General features: G+C 42.3%; 1 protein-coding gene and 1 long non-coding RNA gene across 6 annotated transcripts in view; one reads left to right on the forward strand and one right to left on the reverse strand.

Annotated features, from left to right (window-relative positions):
* The window catches only part of KMT2E (lysine methyltransferase 2E (inactive)), a 56,590-nt gene extending 52,054 nt beyond the window's left edge, over positions 1-4,536 (reverse strand). For 2 of the 3 annotated variants that reach the window (XM_059847378.1, XM_059847379.1), the window contains exon 1: positions 4,211-4,536. The gene's annotated coding sequence lies outside the window, so the exon portion shown is untranslated. The remainder of the gene's footprint in view (positions 1-4,210) is intronic. The other variant, XM_059847381.1, reaches the window with a different exon arrangement.
* Positions 4,537-4,872: 336 nt separating this feature from the next.
* LOC132327807 (uncharacterized) overlaps positions 4,873-21,169 on the forward strand; it is a 48,367-nt gene continuing 32,070 nt past the window's right edge. For all 3 annotated transcript variants that reach the window (XR_009486619.1, XR_009486620.1, XR_009486618.1), the window contains exons 1-2: positions 4,873-5,842; positions 6,022-6,088. This is a non-coding gene — a long non-coding RNA (uncharacterized LOC132327807). The remainder of the gene's footprint in view (positions 5,843-6,021; positions 6,089-21,169) is intronic.

Here is a 21,169-nt window from a genome sequence, read left to right on the forward strand (position 1 = left end):
ATTACATTAAGATTTGCAAAAGGAAATAAATATAATCGCAGTATCTCCTAGCAAGTAAATGAAACCTTGAAAAGGTTTCTTTTAAGTACTTGTTTGTTATGCCTTAAAGGTTAACAGCAGGTTTTCTTTGAACACAACTACTGCAGGTTTTTTCTGTAATGTGAAGGTCATGAGCAGAATTTTGGATCCTCAAAGAGACTAGGTCTTGTGGGTACAACTCTTCTAAGAAAGTGTGAACACTGAAGTAGATAGAAATATCCATCTTGCACCATTCAAAAGACAACTACAATTAATATTTTAAATAATCCAGAATTTGGAAGCATAGAATTGAGGATTTTTTCCCTAATCCAGGTTTCTCATCTGTGGAAATTTTTTCTCCCCAGAGATGCCTTAAGTGTCACTCTCAGCAATAAATCAGAACTATCTGCACAGTGGAAACACTTAAACAGTGTACCTGTTGAAAAAATACTGTCCAACGAAATCTGTTTTTGAGAGATTCACAAATGCTCATTTGTATGGAAGTCATGAGGCAAATAACATAGATGCACTTCTTTAGGATCTCTGCAGAAGTCTGAATTGGGTTCTATTTTATATCTTTACCCATCTATACCCCTCCCACTAAATTTTGTTAGAATGTCACATGACAACAGCAAAATACTTTCATTAAACCTTCATTTACATTAATCTAGTTAGAACAATACCATGATTCTACAATTACATACACCACTCCTTAACTCAGTCCCACAAATAGTCCTTACTAAAATTAGTATTAGCATGCATGCAAAATTAAGACTGTCCTTAGTCAAACCAAGAACAGAACTGGAGAAACACTTCAGCCTTCAGTGTGACACTGATTTCTGTATTACTGCTGCTTTCCAACAGAACTTTAACAGTTGTGTATGCTGAAACTGTCCAAGAGAAATCAGGAGTTGCATTACCTCAAAGTAACCTGAAGAGGTTACTTAGTCCTAAGAGAAACTTTCCCTAGATTTAGTCTAAAGAGTCAGTATTATTTCCCCTCTGGAATTTCCCAGATGGCAAAAACAATCACCCAAAAGCCTAAGTAACAATTAAGCAAATTTCTCCTTTGGATATGAAAAACTTTAAGATACATAAATGGATTCAGAACTCCAATCCATATTCTTGCATTTGTGACACAATGTTTGTGGAAAAGAAACATGTCTTAAAATAGAAGGAATTTCGATTTCAGACCTTCCTTCTTTCAAGAAGCTTATATTAGTTTTGAGGGTGGGAGGGTATTTCATTCTTTAAGAATATAAAAATAAAAACATCAATGGAGTTAAAAAATAAAGGTAGAATTTGTTTTGTAGTCTCATCTCCTTAAAACAAATCACCGATCTGTTTAGACAAATGGAGAAACTGAGTCACGAAGGCAAACTGAGTCATTAAAACTCATACAGGAAAACTCTGGAAGATCTCTAAATTCCCAAGAGGTTCTTCGTGCATAAAATAAACTGTAAAATTTGAAAATTAGTATTTCTTGGGTTATTTCATTACCCTCCCCCAAACACTTTTTGTAAAGTGTACAAGGTTATTTTCCTCTAATTGTCAATCAGATGTGATGTCTGCTTGAGAAGATGACAGAAGCCATGAAGAGCTGCAGACTGCATAGCATCAAGAACATGAGATTTCAACTGAAGGCAAGGAAAGAAAAAGGCAAAAGGTTTCCATAAAGGCCCGTATATTCTTTGTCTTTTTCATGTACTTTTAAATAGAGAGAATAAGACATGGCTTAGAAGAAAAAATTGTATTTATATAAATAAAGATTATGGGAGCATGGATTACTGGAAAATTAATGAAATCACTCAGCCTTTGGCCTCAAAACACACTAAAGGCATGCATTAACAACACCCTAAAAGTCTATCTTACTGTTCAAGTTTACCTTAAATCCTACATTAGTGCTTCTAAATGGTATTCAAATTAAAATTTGTCAGAGATTGAAGACAGCTTTGTCACTTCAATACCTCACTTTTGATTTCTTAAATCCAGAAGGTTCTAAAGCTATACTGGAATAGGAATTCATATCTCATTAATTTAAAGGACAAGACTAAAGACAGGCATTAAAAAAAGGTGAAAATTTATTTTTTGTTATTGTTGCTTAAAACATACAATTTGCAGCTGCTATAGTACATATCAGAGTACACTACACCAACTACCAAATAATGAATCCTTGTGACCTCCCTTCCCCCCACTCAAACATATTTATAGTGGTGATACTAAATGGTTCATATTTCATTTAGGAAAAAAATTAGACGTTACGAATTGCACCTTCCCTCAGTACTTGTATGTGTATTATCACATATACAATTTATATAGCAATATATGAAATAAACTGAAGAAAAACAAAGTAATGCCAAAATTACATGGCAGCAGAAGAAATTCTGTGTCTTTAAATAAAGTAACAGGTTATAATCTTGCGTGCATTATTGCCTTAAATTCATTCTGTATTCTCTAACTATGAATACATGGAATTACTATACCGATGTCCAGTGAAGGTATTTCCTGGAAGATGAACGTGACGTTCACAAATGTGTTACCACAAAGAATTTAGCTGACTATCTTAGTGATCATAATCCACGACTCTCGTTGACAAATATTACTGATTTTACGTCGTTAGTAGGACAGATAGCCGTACAGCATCGATCACAAACGCAGGAGCCTTTCCAATTTACTAAACCGACATACATACTACCTTACAGCACCACATACACACCCCTCGAAGGAGCTGCTTGAGTCTGTTGCCTCTTTCCACCCCCCTTCTCCCCGACAAGAGTGGTCTCGTTCACTTGCCTTTCACACACATAACCAATAAAATTAATCAGCTGGAACACAACATTTTTAAATCGCAGTAAAGTCAAGAGCTGTTTTGTACGTTATTTGAAGGGAACAGCCTTTTCATTTTAACATAGTAAGACACTAATATGCTGCAGACAAACGCACTGCATGGGGTGTGGAGGACCCGAGCTGATTAGATTACCACAACATCAGCCTGAGGCCGCCATTTTTAGAATCTCTAAAGGACAAAAGAGGGAAATTAATAAATTTGCTCCACATTTTTAAAAAAGTAACTTCAAAAGTATAGTGTTGATAACCAATTAATCATGCATTGCAAGTACTGCCATGGATATCTCCTGCTGTTCTCTGATCTGAACCCTAAGTAACAAAAATGCTTCGTTATTATTCCTTTAAGCTACTGTAAATAAACATACTAAAACATTCGTAAATCTAGATGCAGCACTGAACTTCTGCTTTTGACGATACGTAGTATGTAGCATTATAGGGACCTCAGGGCTTTCAGACACCGCACATTCCCTAATAGCCGAGTATGGGGGAATACAGGACCTTTATAATCAGGCTATATTATGTTTCTCTACCCTATTTAGTAGTACACAGTGAACCGTTTGTTTCTCCTCGCCTGTGTCTGCAGCAATACGGTCGAACCTACCAACACTTACTGGTTCAGGAAAGAGAATGAAATATGCCACCCAGGGAACAAGAACACTGGATGCAGAAACTAAAGCAAGAAAGGGGTGCACCCGTCTAACTACTTACAGCCTCGAGAAAGGGGGTGGGGAGAATGATCCCCTTTTAAATTGGCACAGAAACTCCTGGGGACAGCTCTCCGTTTGCCCAGGTTACACCACGAAGCGGAGATATTAACAGGGAGGCAGGCAAGGAGGCGGGGGTGTGGAAGGCAAAGAGATTAGGCCTATAACGAGCCATTTTAGTACCACAAAGCAAAAATATACAGGATGGAGGAAAAGAATACGCTTCCCCAAGCTTCATAAAACTCAATACGCAGTCCCAATAACGCACAAACCCGTTCTGAAAACCGCCAGCCCAAGGAAGCCTATGTTGTCACATAACAGCTCCTTTTGGCTCATTTTCCAAGCATAATGCATAAATCTGGCGTAACTGCCAAAAAATTCTCCTCAGCTCCTCCAGTTACAGTAACCCGCCATATTCATAAGATATAGCGACAGCCTGCCATTTTTTAACCAAACCCCACAAAAGGAAAAGCAAATTCAAGGCAACTTAAACAGAAATTAAACACATTTCAGGGTGGGAAGGAGTTATACTCGCACCGAAGGTAATGAGACATTCCCGTCGCATTTCACTATTTTTCCACCCCCCCCCCTCCCCCAAAGCACCCACAGCAGAATATGCTGGTAAATAACCAAAGACTCACCTGTAATGGTCACAGGCCAGGCAGCAGGACCCCTCAGCTGAGCCCCTTCTCTATCCCAGCCAAAACAATGCAACAGCCCCACTGCGGATATCCCTACACTAGGCAGGACTCAGCCCTCAGCAGGCACTAGTAAAGAAAGGGTAAGAGGAGACCCCCCCCTCCCCCCAAACCTAGCTCAGTGCGCAGAACCCTACAGGGACCAGCTCAAAGGCGCCCTTGCCCTGGGACCTGTGTACAAACCCCGCTGCTGCTGCCGCCGCTGCTGCTCCCGTGCCTCCCTCCCTTCAGCCTCCTACGCTCCCTTCTATGTCACTGCCTCTCTCTGGGAAAATGGCGTCCGCTCTCCCCTCCCTCCCCCTGCACGGGGCTCACCCGCCCCGCCTGACAGGGGCAGGGTTACCAAGGCGAAGCCAAACAGCCGCCATTTTGCTTACGGGCCGGGAGCGCAGCCCTCGCCCGCCGAACCCTCAGAGTCCATTTTGCAACACGCAGAACGGCTCCGGGGTCTGGGCGCGGCCGCGGCACCAGACTGCGGCAGGGGCTGGGCAGGGGGGCCCTGAGGAGGGAAGTAGGGCAGAGGAGGAGGGGCGGCGGCAGCGGGGGCTGGCGCCGGGGGCGATCCGCAGCCCCGGCGGGGCAGCCCGCGCGGGAGGGGCGGGGGCTCCGTCCTGGCCTGTTGTGGGGCCGAGCGCGGGCGGGAGCGAGGGTGTCTGAGTCAGAGCTGCATCGACGGAGGAATAAACGCCAAAACTCCTTTCTCGGCCGCTCTCACACCCCCAGCCTCCGGCTTCTTCCTCACGACCGTCGATGCTGTCAGTATACGTGTTCTTTATGAATCTCTAACAGCATATTTTCGGCCTAAACTGCGCGAAAAGCCGGGCAGACCCGCCGGATCTCACACACGCAGAAGGACTACCTGAGGGGAGGGGAAGAGGGGCGCGAGAAAGGAGCGGGAATTTTTGCAGACCTGCTCAGGAGGTTTTGACTGAAACTTTCAGTAAGACATTCGAGGCTGAAAATCTTCCCCGAAGCGTTTAGGACTCCAAGGCAAGTGGGAGAAAGCTTCTTTCCTTAGAGCGAGTGCGAGAGCATTCGCTGAAGGCATTTCTGTTCTGCAGGGAATGAGACAAGCAGAGAACGAGCCTCGTTTGCTTGTTAGGGAACGGCGCTCGGGGAGTAGGAATGGCGTGCTTCCATCCAAACCAGCGGGCGCTGCCAATGCCAGGAGCTCACTCAGCCTTTCAGGGCAGACACAGCTCCGGCCATTCGTAAGCAGCCCGTCTTTCTAACCACCATATCTCCTCCCAGCTCCCGCTGTACTCCTACGCCGCCCTGCCTCCCCTTCCCGGCTTCAGCCCCTCCAGCGATACGGCTGGTGGAGGGAGGGGAGGCGGCGGCTGGGGTTTCGTTCGACGCCCACCAGGGGCTGAGCGAGCCTTCTTCAGTGCGCAAACTCGGGGCACCAGATAAAAGCTGGGCTGGCAGCTCTTACCCTGCCTCGATGGAGCCGCCACTTTCGGGTGACTGGAGAAGCAGTTAGCAGCAGCGCCATAGACTAGCGTCCCTCCCACACCTTGGGCACAGAGAGTTTGGGGCTCTAAACAGCTGCTGCTGCGGCAGGAGGGAGCCGAGGTGAAGGGATCTGCTAGCTGGTTGGACGCAGAGGAGGCGGCTGTAATGGGGCATTAAGTCTGAGGGAGGAGGGGGGGCGATTAAACCTCTTGTGATCATGGCGGAGTCTATGGGTATTTTTTTTCCTGTCTAACTCTTCTGTGCGTGTGTCTCTTGTTTCTTTCTCTCTCTCTCCTTAGGGCGCTTGGCTGGGGCTGCTCGCTCGGGTTCTGCCTGTTGTTGCGCGAAATGGCGGCTGGCGTCTTGGTGGGTTTGGTTGTCGGTTTTTTGTGTAGGGTTGTTTTTTTTTTTTTTCCCTTCCCCTCCTATTCCCCTCCCCGCACTTGTGCCTTGGCTGCGGCTCCGCAGCGAACCGCGGCGGAGCCCGAGTCAGGAGGGGGGCGGGAGCGGCTCGGCAGCCAATGGCCGGGCCGGCCCTGGTGGCCCGGCGCGCCCTGATTGGCTGGCGCTGACATCATCCTGCAGCAGGGGCAGCCGCAGCTGGGCAGGGTCGGGAGCTGCCGGGGGAGGCAAAGGGAGAAAACGGGCGCCATGATCTCAGTGCCAGGGAGGACTCTGCGGGCAGGGCGTCCCCGAAGAGCTGGCGAAAAGAAAAGCAGGACCAGGCCTGGGCTTCTTCTTCCCGAATAGTGCCGGGGCTGTGCTGCGAGGAGCGGGAAACGAGCGAGAGGGGAGCAACTCATGCCTGCCATTGTAACTGCGTCAGTACAAGATGGCGCAGGGTGTCCCTGGAGAGGGAAGGGAGTTGCACGTCCGCCGGAGGTCATGTGACCGCGTTGCATTCCTGTGGGGTTTGGCTGCGGACCAAGCTGGCTTAGGCGGCGGCGGCGGCTGCCCGGGAGAGCCCGGGCTTCCCTCCCCCTCCTCCTTTACAACGTCGTCGGTCCCGCGCTCGTTTCCCTTCCCCCATCAGCCTTATGCACGAGGGTGTAGCTACTGCCGAGGAAGGTTCTCGCTTCTCTCTTTACTCTCCACCCACCTCCAGGGTGTAGCTCCTCTTGGGGGAAGCTTTCTATTCCGCTCCCTCTCTGCGCAAGGCTTTACCCACCGCCAGGGAAAGTTCCCCCTGGGTGCCTGCTGGCTCCGCCCGAGCGTGGGAGCCGGGTGCGCTCACGGTAGTGCCGCCCGCTCGGTGCGAGGGCACTCTGCTCTGAGTTAATTTGCAGGGTGTTATGGAGTGGTTCTTCCTGGAACAGTCGTTTTAAGCGATGTCTAAATGACCTCATTAAAGCCGCTGAGGGAAACGTACAGGCCATGCGGACTTGTTCCTCTGACGAGGAGGTCTTGGCTGTTCTAGTATTGCTCTGCTGGGGTACTGGTGGGGGAGCCAAGGGAAAAATCTCTTAGGTGTTTATGACTTTTTTATGTTTGAACAGGGAAAGTGGATCGCTGTTCTTTGTGTGCTGTTGAATCCTATTGCAGGAGTTGAGCAGCTTTCTGTGGAGCGATAGGTGTATTCCAAAGTCAGGCTGCAGATGGCCTGCATCTTTAACACGGGAAGTGATGTATATACTTAGTGCAAATGAAAAATATGGTCCGCAAATATTGTGCGGACTCTCCATGTTTTACTTTGAGGTCCATAGGCAAATGAACTTGTTACATAGGCCTGGAATGTTGGCAAATATATTTTCCAATATATTTTAAAAGAGTCTTTTTAAAAGAGTTTCAGTATTTGCTGGATGGGAAGTGAAAAATGTATGTTTTCCAATCCTAACTCTTTTCTTTAAGGAATGCAACTCCTGCTACTGTTTGGTTGAGCTTCTCATATTTTCAAAGCAGTTCAGTGCTAGCACTGAACTGCCATATCTTGTTCTTGTATGCCACAGTGTAAATTTAGCCATGGCATCTAACCCAATGAACAAATTAACAGTTAAAATTGTTGATGATCTAAAGGTGTTGGTTTGTTCTATTTGGAAATGTTTCACTTTTTCTATTCTTAGTCTGTCCCTGGATAGATAGGATTTTTCTTTTTACCTCCACAGTAGCAACCTGATAGGGCATAAAGCTTGACTATTCCACAAATGTGCTGTTTGAGAGCTGGAATGAAAGTAACTGAGTGTATGACTAATAGAGAAGATTTCTGTATAATAGCTGCTCTTTAATATGTGTTACATAAGTAATATGGTGAGGTGGAGTTCAGTTATATAAGAACTGACTGGGGACTTGGGAGCTGTTCTAAGTAGTTCATATTGGTCGCATATATAGCCTGCAGGGCATCCCTGTGTTGTGGGAGGAGGGGTAGAAAAACAGGATTGGAAGCATCTAACAGCACTACATTTTTCCTTTGTAGGTTTATAGAGGATACCAGGAAAGAAAGGGAGAAGGCAGTAATTAGGAATGACAGAGTGTGAAGGTTTCAAATGTCTGTAGTCTCATTTGAGCTTAGGTTTTAGGATGTAATCACTGTTTTCTAAAAGAGCAGTCTCCCCTCTTTTGAGTGTCAGAAGGTGGCTGCCAGCTGAGCATTGTGCCAACTGACTTCTGTGTGGACTATAAAGAGCAAGATTCTTGAGTCCTAGAGATTGTGAGGCTGTGCCTATTTTTTTTTTTGTTATCAAAGAAAAAAAAATTACTGGAAATGGTGTTAGGAGTAGGCAGTTCGTTTGTTGATCAAACATTAAAATTACTGGATTACTGATTCTTTTTGTGTAGGCATCATATGACACAAGGTAAATACTCTTTTGTAATGGAAGCTTCCAGAGAGGCTTTCAGTGTACAGTGATTCTTTAAGCACAGCACTGATTTATGTGGGACTTGACATTGTGAATACTTCATTGCAGATGTGTTAAAGGGAGACCATTAATTTCAACTAAAGATGAGGGGAAAAAACATTTTATTAGTACTTGCATTTAGGCATGCATTCTGTAATTATGAAACAGCAATTGCCTGCCTCACTGTGTAAGAATTGTTTGAATGTTTATGTTATAGAATAGTTTATATAGCTAGAATTTTAATTCTTAAGGCAGCCTTTTAGGTAACTCACTTTGATAACAGATTTTGCTTGAAAACCAAGAAATTAATTACTTTAAAAGCTCTCTGTGTAACTCGCAGCTTATTGCAGCAGTACTTGAATGGAGGTGTGGCTGTACTTATATGAAGGTACAGAAATGAAGGCAAGTTTTAATGAGCTGTTAGTATTTTCTTGTTTGCTTCAATGTTGTTTTTATTAGCAATTCTCAGTTATCTTGAAAGAAGCAGTAGCTCTGGTAGTGTTGCAATGCAGTCTCAAAACAATGTCATATATATTCTTAATTATTTGTGCTGCAGGAGATGCGTAAAAACAAAATGTGTGTATTTCTTTGAGACAGGGCATTTGCCCTATGGCTGTTCTGATGCAAGCTGTTTTAATCTTGAAGGGAAGAAAAGAGCTGGAGGAGACTGGGTAAAAAATGCTGTGTTGTTGACATTTATGGTAGCTTACCAGGGAAACGAACAATTTCTACAGAACTTCAGTTTGTTCCTTAACGAGGATACTTCAGTGGGCTGGACGCTCTCCAGCAGTTAGACTTGTGTCTCTGACTTGCCGTGGTAGCCTGTCTGTGCATGCATGTGTGGTCTGAGCCCTTGCTAAGACCTGTTATTTAAACAGTTGTTTACCTTTAGCCATACAAAGGGACTGACAGGAGTTCAAGGGTATTTAGGGGAGAAAGGAGAGAGATACTACCAGTGTAATAGATCCAACTATGCATTAATGTCATAGTTGAGACAGTTAAAAGTGCTCATGCTGAAAGATGATCCTGCACTTTTTCAGCTGTTCATTCTTGCTTCTGCAAGTGATCATGGGGGAAATAGAAGTGAAGAATGGATGAAACATAAGCCTAATAGTAATGGATGGTTTTCTAATGTGACTCTTCGTTGTGTGGCTTGACAAACATTCCTGTTTAAATGGGAGCAGAACGAAGCACCTGGTGGGAGAATGGAAATATGCAGGTTTTAATTGTTAGTGAAGTTAGTATGCTTTTTCTCAGGAAAGCTGCAGTTATTAAGGAGTTTGGAGGGGTGCCTCTTGAAGGCTTTTTGCTAGTGTAACTAGAATCACTGGGACAGGCAGTCTCAAAAAAAAAAATATCCTAAACTTTGAGTTTATAAGTCATTGCTAGATTGACCTTCAGATTATGGGTAGTGAAAATACTTCAGCTTCACTGAATTGGTAGCCTGTAAAATTAAGTGAAGTGTTATTCTCAGCTACAGGCTAGTTAAGTGTTCATAGGATTTTAGATTTATTTTGTTGGAACAGGGTAAAACTTGAAATAAGTTTTGCTTCATCCAAAAGCAAAACTAATAATCTAATTAATGGCTGATAATCTAATTAATAGCTGGGGTATTCAGTGAAGAATTATTCCTACAGGATGAGTTCTTAGCTAATCATAAAAAGTGATGCCTGTGGGTCACAGTAGTCATGAATTTGGCAAGTAGTCACTGGCCAAATGATTTTGCATTATTTGCATGAGGAAAAGGAATTCCAGTGACTGACAACTGATCAGTTTATCCACCTGGATTTGGATGGACTGTGTTCCATGATCAAACAGCAGCAGGATAAGAACTTCCTTTGCACACTGCTTTAGGCTTTGTGTTACAATGAATCTTTCTGAAAAAGTTGAGATTAGTAAGGTTTTGCTTGAGCAGGAAAATAGGTTATTGGCTGGTTCTACAGTTCCTAACAGTTGAGTTCCTCACTTAAAGAAGCAACCTTAAAGCTGTTGTGTGGCCTCTTAATCCAGGAATTAGTGGGAATTTGCACCAGGTTCACTGCTGTGACCTCTGTGTAGTGAACTGGGGCAGGCATTGGTTTGTTTTCTCCTTCCAGCATGACCTTATTACTTGAAGTAGAGTCTTTCTTATGAACTGCAGGTTGCTTTGGAGGGCATTATTAAGGTCCAAGTAGCTACTTTCATAAGTGAGGTTGTGCTCAGACATGATTATAATGCAGCACTAGCCCTGAAATGCTGTCAATAGCAGTACTTTGATGAAAATAACCACTGATTGATTGAATAGCTCATGAACAGTTAATGCAATATGGTGCTTTTTGAGGATCTTCAGGAAGAAAATGGGGGATGGTACTGACAGTTTGTAGACTTGAACTGTGCCAGAGTTGGGAAATTACTGAACTGGAGACTCTAGCACCCCATAAGTACAGCTGAAGGTGGTTCTGTCACAGAAGGCAAGAGTTTTTGTGTTCCTTGTAAGCTCAGAAGCCAAGCAAATCTTAGCTGCTGGGTTTTTGTGCTTATCAAGTGTTGAAGAAAAGAAACTGTACTGAAACTTATTGTGACTGCTCCATCTGTGAGCTTCTTAATGTGGCATGGTCATGCAGTAGATGTTACTCAAAAGTAGAAATGCTGCAGCTTTATTGCACCAGTATATTATGTCTCTCCAAAGGTTTAGCTTGTGGAGACTGCTGCAGTCCTACTCAGTGTTGTCTGTTAAGAGGCAAAACAGAAATACTCAATAGGCTGAGGGAGCTGGGGCTTTTCAGCACAGAAAAGAGAAGGATCTTGGAGAGGCCTCATTACAGCCTTCCTGTGTTTAAAGGTGGCTTATGAAAAAGTGACTTTTTACATCAGCAGGATGTTAGGAGGGGATGCTTAGAGGATAGTGAGACATTAGGAGAGGTTGTCAGAGAAGTTGTGGGTGTCCCATTTCTGAAAGTGCTCAGGGGTGGATTGGATGGGGCCCTGAACAGCCTGGTCAAGTGGAGTTGTCCATGTCCATGGCAGGGGCTAGTAACTTTATGATCTTGCAAGTGCCTTCCAACCTAAACCATTCTGTGGTGTCTGACAGCAGAAAGGTACACTAGGAATGGATACCTTCTTGACATTGAGTACCACTCCTTCTAGTAATGAATTTGTCAGTAGATTGGTAAATAGTGGATAATTTCTTTTGGTATTTTTTTTAGTATTTTATTGACAGAAGTTAGTATCCTTCTGTCCAGTTGGCTGTCGTATATGGATTTTCATAGCTCTTTGATCCAGTGCTATAGATGAACCAAATAAAAGTCCAAAAACAGCTTGTGTGGCAGATACGAGGTGTAAGAACTAGTGTTGAGGGCAGAAGAACTTAAGCTGAAGAGGTGGCTGAGAACCAAGCATTAGCATCCAGTTCTTGTGCTAAACTCCCTCCTTCCACATTCCTTCCTTTACTTAGCAGGTTAGTCATGACACAGGACTGTCATATGATTCCCTGAATTTTAGTGAAGTAAGGTAAAAAAAAATTGGAGGTACAGAACTGTGCCACTTTATTAATGCAGATAAAACAATCCCTCAAAGAGACTGTGGCTGGTTATGGTACTGAGATAGTAATTTAATCTCTAGCCTAAGAAGTGCTCTACCAGCTGTATTCTCTGGTACGTGATAAGCGATGGTTGTGCTGCTTCGTTTTGGTCCACTGTGTTTGTGGCCCAGTTTGTCAGGCTGATGATAGATTGTGCAGTATGGTCTTTTCTGTTGAGCCAGGGTAAGCTGGCTGTCTCAAATTCCATCCAGAACAACTATGGGTCTTCTAATTAGAGATTTATTAAATAGTACTGGATGTCATTGTCACAAATATCCTGATTTAGAAGACTACTCTTCATAAAACAAAACTATTGCTTTTATCAGAGTGGTGCTACTTCAAATTCATCTTCAAAGCTGTGCTCCATTACCCCAGCATACATATGCTGGAACAAGCTCATAAGCTTATAAAGGCATGCTGGGCAGTTGTCAGATCCTATTTTTAAACTGTTTCTGAGAAACACTTCTGCTTCCCTATCTCTGCATAGTCGTAGGAAAGACTGTACTTCATGCAGGAGCCATAGTGTCTGGACTCAGCTAACAGTAATTTTTGAACTTGAGTGTCTCCTCTTCAGAGATAGTAAAATTGAACTGTGCTGATTGCTGTTGCAGAGGGGAGATGACAGGTCACTAGGAAATAGTGGTACTGTGCTGATTGCTGTTGCAGAGGGGAGATGACAGGTAACTAGGAAATAGTGGTAGTGGGCTGTCGACTCCTTGACTCTAGTAAGGTATCTTCACTCCTGTGGCCAGTGACAGGGCTTGAGGAAATGGCATGAAGCTGAGCAGGGGAAGTGTAGGCTGGATATCAGGAAAAAGTTCTTCACCCAGGGAGTGGTTGAGCACTAGACTGGGCTCCCCCAGGGAAGTGGTCACAGCACCAGCCTGAGTTTGGGAAGTGTTTGGACAATGCTCTCAGGCACATGGTGTGGTTCTTAGGGTGTCCTGCATGTGGCCAGGAGTTGGACTCCATAATCCTGATGGATCCCTCCCAACTTGTTATACTCTTATGATTCTAGATCTCTGGTGCTTGACAGCCTAGCCAAGCTTTTATTGGAGTCCTGCTGCCTAGTATCAGAGCACCTGCTTTGCTGTGTTCCAGAGAGTGCAAGAAGAGTTGAGAGCTTTAATTACTTTATAGTATCTCTCCTGGTGAATCTTGAGTACAACAGGTTTGGTTAATCTGCTACTGATTTGCAGTAGCCCACTTTCTGTAATTGTGTGACACTACTGTATGCCACCTTTACATTTTCAATAACATTGGAAAACTGCATAAAAATACAACTGGGTTCTGTAGGCAACTAGTATTTTAAGGCTTTTTCTCCCTGTGTCTAACATTGCCTGCTTTAGTCTAGGCCTGAAGTACAGACACTAAATACAGGTGTTCACGTATTCCTATGCTGGAGAGGGAATTCCAGAATTGAAGGACTTGTAGATTGGGTCAAAAAATGAAAATACCAATCAAGCATTTAAGACTTGATTTTGTTTGTTTCTTAAAACTGGCAGGCAGGGATATTTCAAACTAGGGAAACTACTATGAACAGGAAGAAAAAAATCATGCTCCTATGAAATGAATTATACAGAGCAAATTAACATACTGAGTTTGTGTGTCTTAAAACTCTTTCAGGACACTCCTGGGACCCTGCAATTGCTAGTGCAGACCTAATTGATGGGGAATTGTAATTTGAAAGTGTTACTAGGACTGACGTCTGAGGGCTGTAGCCAAGCCTACTCTGCACCTAGGAGTTGACAGTGCAGGGTCTTCTGATTTCTTTTTTTCTAGAATAGGCAAGCCCTTTTTCCACACTTCCCACAGATTGTGTGCTACAAATATTAGTGGCCTTATAAGTGCAGCTGTTAGTTAAATTATTTTGTCTTCTGTTTCAGTGGTATGACTACTTAATAATCTTGTTCCCCTTTAAGTAAATTGAAGTAGTTAACAGAAACCAAGGGAAAGAGCAGCTGCCTAAATTTTGCCTTGTAGGCCAAGTGTTTCTGCATAAAGGAAGGAGAGGAACTTAGCATTGGACCTATTTTAAGCTCATCCTACAGTAAGCTAAGCAGGGTGATCTGTTTGAGGGGTATGGTACCTTTTGTCTGTTTGCTTATACATGCCCTTTAATTTCAGTAATGTAATGACACTGAAATGGGCTATAGAACTATTAACTCACTTAAAACCTCATCAATTCCACATATTTGTGTAATCTAAAAAGAATATACTTATATACTTACTGTTCAGTGTAGTGGCTGTGCCTTGTGTTTCAAGTTTCTCCTGTAACTGATCCTCACAGCCTTCCAATGCAGTTGTAGATACCATATTACAACTTAGAGGTATTGAGCTGTGTACAAATGCTCCTTACATATAGAAGTGACTTGCTGAAAGGTGCTTCTGTTTGTCTGTAGATGCTGCATTAAGCTTAGATTTTTTTTTTTTTTCCTGTAGCCCACATATGTATTGAACAAAGTGTCTTGCTATGGGTGCTTCTTCTTTTTGCTTGAATAGCATTTATGTACTGATTGCACTCAGTAAAAGTAATGCTCTACATTCTGTTTTGGATGTGTGTATTAATACGTGTACATCTGTTGCATCGTTCTAGAAACAGCATGTTGCAGTCTTGGATCACATTTCAAATCTGAAGCCTTTAAGGGATATCTGAAGTAACAGTTTATGTAGTGGGGTTTTCTTACATAATGTAACAATGAGTGTTGTTTTAGTATTGGTATTATCCTTCTGCATCATCAGTCCCTACTATAGAAATAGATCAGCAAAGAGCAAAGGAAAAACTGAACTGGGTGTCCAAAAAAAGCAGGTCCATTAGACCTTGGTTTTTCTTCGGTGTTTCTCAGATTCTTGTGTTGAATCTGAATTTTGGATGTGCCCAGTTGGCACTGGAATGGAGGAAAGGATTTTTTTACTACTAAGAAACACTTCTCCTGTAGTTCATAAGCTGAAATATTGTTTGTCATATCATAAATAAAGATATTTCATTAAGTTAATTTGCTTTTCTGTTACATGAGTCTAATGTAAGCGTTTATTTTAATATGTATTTCTGAATCCCATTAAGCAGTAGCATGTCTGACATGTGATGCCTTTTTGAAACTCCTTTAGCTTTGATTTTCAACTGGAAATGTTTGAATGGGGATTCCTGGTCTTTCTGGTTGTTCCAAGGAAAAGTAGGAATTGAATATATTCTTCTGTAAATAGTGGATATATGCACAGTATACACCCAAGGTCCATTTAGCCTGTTTAGCTGTTTTCTGCACAGGGGAAGCTGAACCAGTGAAAATGTGGAATACCAGTATATGTGAATGACTGTGCTTAGGATTACACACTGCCAAAGGGAGGATGATGGAGGCCTCTACCAGTAACTGCAGCTCTTTAGAGGGGTGGGTAGAATCAAAAGTGTATTCCTGATGTTAACCAGAGAACAGTTGCTATAACAGTATTTTCATCAGCATTTGTAGGTTCTCTAAGCTATTGTTCACTTAGTATTTAAACAAGGGAACTGAAAAAAGCTCAAAATTGAATAAATCATCAGTGGAGGGGTGGCCCCAAACTGCAGCAACAAGATGGATTTTAAGATGGGAACCTGACTGAAATCTGTCTTCATTGGAAAATAAACAGGCCTAACCCGTAGTTCTTGAACAATGTACAACTTTCAAGTAGCTCAAGGCCATATATGTCTGTAATCTACTGATCATAGAAATTATTAAAACAGAGGCATTGTATGCAACTATGGAATTCTGAAGGACTAGTTTAGAGGAGATATGCATGTAAGTAACATTCTTATTTCAAGCAGTTATGCTACATCCTGCATCACATAATTCCTAGCTGTTGTGCAGCAGGAAAGCTTAGCCTTTTTCCATTCACCTTCTGGAGCTTGTGGAGGGAAATGCAGATTGGACTTGTATTTAACTATAACTTCCTTCCCTTTGGGAACTCACGTACGGATTTCTGGCCACGTGGTATACTTTGATTTCCTGCCCATATGTGAAATTTGAGTAAGCTTTGGAGTCTGAGTGGAGAGGGTGACTGGGAGACTTCTTTCTGTGGACATAGAAAGTCATTCCATGATTGTCTCCTTCCCCAGCTTTCTGCATGTGTACATCTAAGTACACTCTGTATGTCATGGTCAGCTCGTAGTATGTATGAGCCGACAGTATAGTATGTAAGATTTAAACTTTCCTGTTTTCAAACTTAAAGACTCTTTCAAAACTTCAGGTAGTTTTGCTGTATCTGAATGAAATTATTATTTCTGATTGTCAAAAGAAAATGCTGGAATGAAGGCTAGTTCAAAGAATGGCAGTTTTATGCCTAAGTTTTCACCTGCCAAACAGACTGCCGAAATCAGCTTGCAGCTTTTCCATGCAGTGAACAGATTGTGAGAAGTACATAAAGAAATCATGGATACTGGCTGAAGAATGAGGGATTGCAGTACAGAAAGGAAGGTGCTTATGTTTAACTAGATATGCGTTTTACTTTGAATCTGGTTTTGGAACTAGATGTTCATGTCCAGTCTTTTGTAGCTTTTTGAAAGAGAAGAATTTCTAACAACCAAATCAGTCACCTTTTTAAATGCGGGAGAAGTGGAATAAAGAAGCCTGTGAGCATGCATGCCTCCAAAATCCTGCAAATGTTCTTTCACTTTAATTTGTCTAAAAAGCATAATCAGTCTTGTGTTTTACAATGCTCAATTACTAGGAATTTAAATTCCATGTTTATAGATATTGTTTTCTACCTATTTTGTAATGTATGCATTTTTTTTCCTGTCAATTTTCTCATGGTGTTTAGCTTCATTTTTTTCCCACAACATTGTACTCAACTTTATTATTGTGGTGTTTATTTCCATTGCTTTCTAATGTGAAAGAGAAACTCTGCTAAACCTGTGGATTTTTCAAGACAGAGCAAGAGGTGCGTGAAGACAGGAAGCTAGTGCTCAAGTTCACAAACCAAAATAGGCTTATAGTTACAGCTTAGCTGACAGGCAGGAAAAAAGCTGTAGTTTAACACAGCTGGCAGCAGGCTCATGCATACCCCCAGAAAAGTAAACTTTTCTGCCACAATGTCCAGATCTGTTTGGATAATGATAAAAAGATACTGGGCAAAATGCGAGAGTTCTCTGACTGTTTGCCCAGAGTATAAATATTTCAGGCTTTGAGTGCTTGTGTGGCTTAAATGTTGCAGAAAGACTGTCTCAGTTATTTTTAGGTTGGGGGAGCAGGAAGAGTACTTGCTTCCTGTCTTCCCCTCCCCCAGGAACCTTGGGTACGTTAATGAGGAGAAGAAATATAGCAACCCCTGAGTTGGTTTACCAGTTCCTATTGAACAAGGTCAGTACATTTCCTGACCGGCTTTGTGGAAGGAGTAGTTCAACCACTTAGACAGTATTCTCCCTTTTGAAACAACACAAAGGCCATCAAGAGTTTCAGCTGAAACAAGTCCACAGTTTACTTGATAGTTGTGTATGAATAGTCTCCAAAGCAACTACTAAAGCTTATAACTAGAATTAGTCTCTAGTTGCTGTTATGTGAACTTTGGTGCTATGCGCAGGCATGACTAACTTGAGAAATCAGTGAAACTAAATACTCCAGTTCCTCTTAGCTATTGTAACATTAATATATTTAGGCAATAACCATTAATGTCTTCATATCAGCTGTTTCTCTTCTACATAGCTACAAATTCATCCTACTTGTAGGTGTTGGTACATATTCATGCTATAAAACAAAGAAATGTGATAACTCGGTAACGGTACTTGTGCAGTTCAAGGTATACCAACCAGACTGCTTCACTTGGCAGTTCAGGGTTTTTTTATTACTTTGATCCAGAGGAAAAAAAAAGGCTGTAGCAGTGCCTTGGATTTTTCCCTAACGGGGAGAGGCAAAAAATGCATTTGGTCCTGGTTACTGTAAAAATCGTGTAAGACAATGTAATTGCTTCTTTTCCTCTTGCATGAATATTGGCAGCAGTACACAGGTGTTAACTTTGGGAGAAAAAGTGTCTGGGCCTATTGTATGAATCTTGTTGTTTGCCATCAGTGTGCATATATGCTTCATAAGTGATCACTCTTCCTGACAAAAACCAGTCTGTAGCAATCCACCTAGAAGTGCAGAGCTTCTTGGCACTGTGCAGCGTGTGCAGAACAGGCTTAGAATCACTCAGGCAAGAAGCAGAAAAATACTAGCTTTGGCATGCAGAAGTGTCCCCATGTGTGGAGCCAGGATAGAAACACCAGGCTTGTCCTAGCATGCTCCTCCAGCAGCTACACAGAAATGTAGCTACACTACTATGCAGAGCTGTGCTTTTTTTCCAGGCTTCTGTGTGTTTTCCATTTATTTAGCAATGGTGGTAATGCTGTCTTTGGGGATATTGGTTTGCAGTTAGGTCTTTTGTTTCATTTAAAGTTAAGATGTTAGAAAACTGAACAGCTCTTTCTGCTTACTTTGATCCTTCCTGCTGAAGCAAAAATTTTGTGGTGGTATTAGCTGCCTTGGGAAACAAATTGTGCATGTCTGGTGGTATTAGCTGCCTTGGGAAACAACTGAAAGTGCAATTTTTGATAGCTTGAATTCTGGAGAAAATGGAATGTCTGCTTACAGAGACTTGCAACCTCTTGCATCACTAATTAGGCACAAGCCATCAAATCTTAATCTGATGTCTGAATTATACTTACTCAGTTAAGAAGCTATAGCAGAGTATGTTTACTTGACTAGTGAGAAAGTGAAGCAATTCCAGTTGGCTTCAAATATATTTTTAACTTGCTGATGAAAAATCAAGAATTTTGATGCTAGCAAACTTTTTTGTCAGTAGTTCTATGGACCTGTGCAGTTTGCTCTGCAGGGGATTCCCATTTTCTAACAGTTTTATTCAATACAAAATGAATAATAAACTAAAAATTTTGTGAACAGTTAGCTAGTTGAATATTGGTAGGAGAACCCCTATCAAAAGATGAAAAGGAGCCTTTGTTGTTAAAGAGTATATAAATAAAGGCTGAAGCTGTGAATCACATGAAAGATGGGCATAACTCAATATCCACTGCTTTCAGACAGGAAGGTCTGCATGCTGCAGCCAAGTTCTTTGTGGATATTGAACAGTCTGAGCATAAGGAGGGCTGGTGCCATCTCCTGTTGTTTTTGATGAAGCTGTAGATAGTAGAATTGAGGCTGCAAGGTGAATCATGTTCCAGATATTCTAAAGCATCAAACCAGCCTTGGTTTGATGCTTTAGAATAAAGCCTTCTGCTGCTTGTTTGAGAGCTCACCGAAAACCTTGTCCAAGTTGTGAACCTTTCATGGGAAGAGAGTGTATGGGGAGTGGGGTGGGGGGTGTGGTTTTAATAAGCTTGTGTTTCAAAACAAGCCTTTCACAATTCCTGCTTCTGCTCAGATTGTACGTACTTCAAGTGTGAAACACGTGACTTAGCTAGATATAATGTAGCCTGTTGGCATGTATCATTTGGAGGCTGAAAATAACATTTTCTAGATCTAGAAGACTGGGGTAACTTCTTCATATGATGGTCACCCTGAGCTGCTCTAATCTGTGCATGAACATATATTACTGGTAGTTACTTCTAACTGCACCAACATTTGAGAGGAAAGGAAAGAAGAAAGCACGTCGGTACAGCTTTCTGGTGGTGTTGAAGAATCAATAATAGGATGCAAGTGGTAGATTGATATATAATACACACAGTAAGGCTAAAGGGAGTGCATTAAGAAGAAATTAGGGATTTCCAGTTAGGAAGATGGAACTGAATGCTAGAGGAAAGGGGCAGGGGAAACTGGTGAGGTGAAATGATATCAAGAAGAAAAGTGTGGTGAGCTAATCCAAGAGTAAGAGAAGCACCCATGATGGAGGGAGCTGTTTTTAGAAACAGTGAAAGAACAGGAAGCCTTGCATGAGAACCTGCTGAAAGTTAATGTCTGTTAGCTAATGATACCTGTCATCAGGGAGTCAGTACAGAAGTCTGGAATCATGGGATGGCCAAAACCAGCAGTGAGACAACTTGATGAGGCTTTCAGCTTGACTTGTGGGTTGGAGGAGGAGTCATGGACCTGTGGTAGGTGGTTGGAAAAAGACTTACTACTTGGGTAGTAACCCAGCTTAGTTATGAATGATTAGCAGTAGGGCCATATTCATCAAGGTGGCTGGAGTTCAACTCAGCCTTGAAACACAGCTTCATAATGTGCCTGAACTAGGAAGTGTTATGTTGGGGCAGTTATAGATGCCAGAGGCAATCATGGCTTGAGATGTTCTCTTTACTAGTCCTATGGGCCATTCTGAAAGCCCAGTGTAGTGCTCCATGACCCCAGTTACTGATCATTTGTGTGACTATGCAGTGAACAAAGGACTGATGTGTTATTAAGGAGATCACTTCTTCCTACTCTTATACTCAGTTTTAGAGTTGGGGCTGACTGTGGTCCTAAGATTAGTCAAAACAGAGTCCTGGAGGGACTGTGTTTCACAAAATGCAAAATCTCTGCCCATACTGCTGCAGAAACACCCTTTTCCTTTTTTCACTGTTTAACCATGTGAGTGGATTTCCAAAGCACATCGGTCCCTCATGTCAGGGGTGCAGTTAACTAGAAACTATTGGCTTGAGATGGGGCAAAGTCTTGTTCAAGGCATATTGTTAAATATTACCACGAGACACTCTTAGCTTGTACTTCCATTATTTTGTCACAATTTACCAAAACTATTCCTGCGGGAAATGGAGGGACCTTTTACTGATAACATGACAAGAAATAAATTAGGCAACAGTATGCAGCCTCTAATTACAAGCCATATAAAACAAGGTTGCCCAGTGGCCCAGGCAGTCTGTTCTGACTTTTCTCAACTTTCCCCTATTTTCATAATGTTGCAAAACAACAGAAATGAGTAGAACTGGATTTTCTGCAAGTGTGTGTCTTCTGAGTGTCAAACACTTTTCATTTTCATTTCATGGATTAAAACAATGCAATAAAATGAGCTTAATGACAGAGCAAGTCCTGCTTTTTCATAGACCTTTTTCTCCTACCCTCCCCTTGCCTTTCCATGGTAACTCTGGAACCTCATGAGTTACTA

The sequence above is a fragment of the Haemorhous mexicanus genome, chromosome 5 (genome assembly GCF_027477595.1).
Source record: "Haemorhous mexicanus isolate bHaeMex1 chromosome 5, bHaeMex1.pri, whole genome shotgun sequence".
NCBI classification, from domain to species: Eukaryota; Metazoa; Chordata; class Aves; order Passeriformes; family Fringillidae; genus Haemorhous; species Haemorhous mexicanus.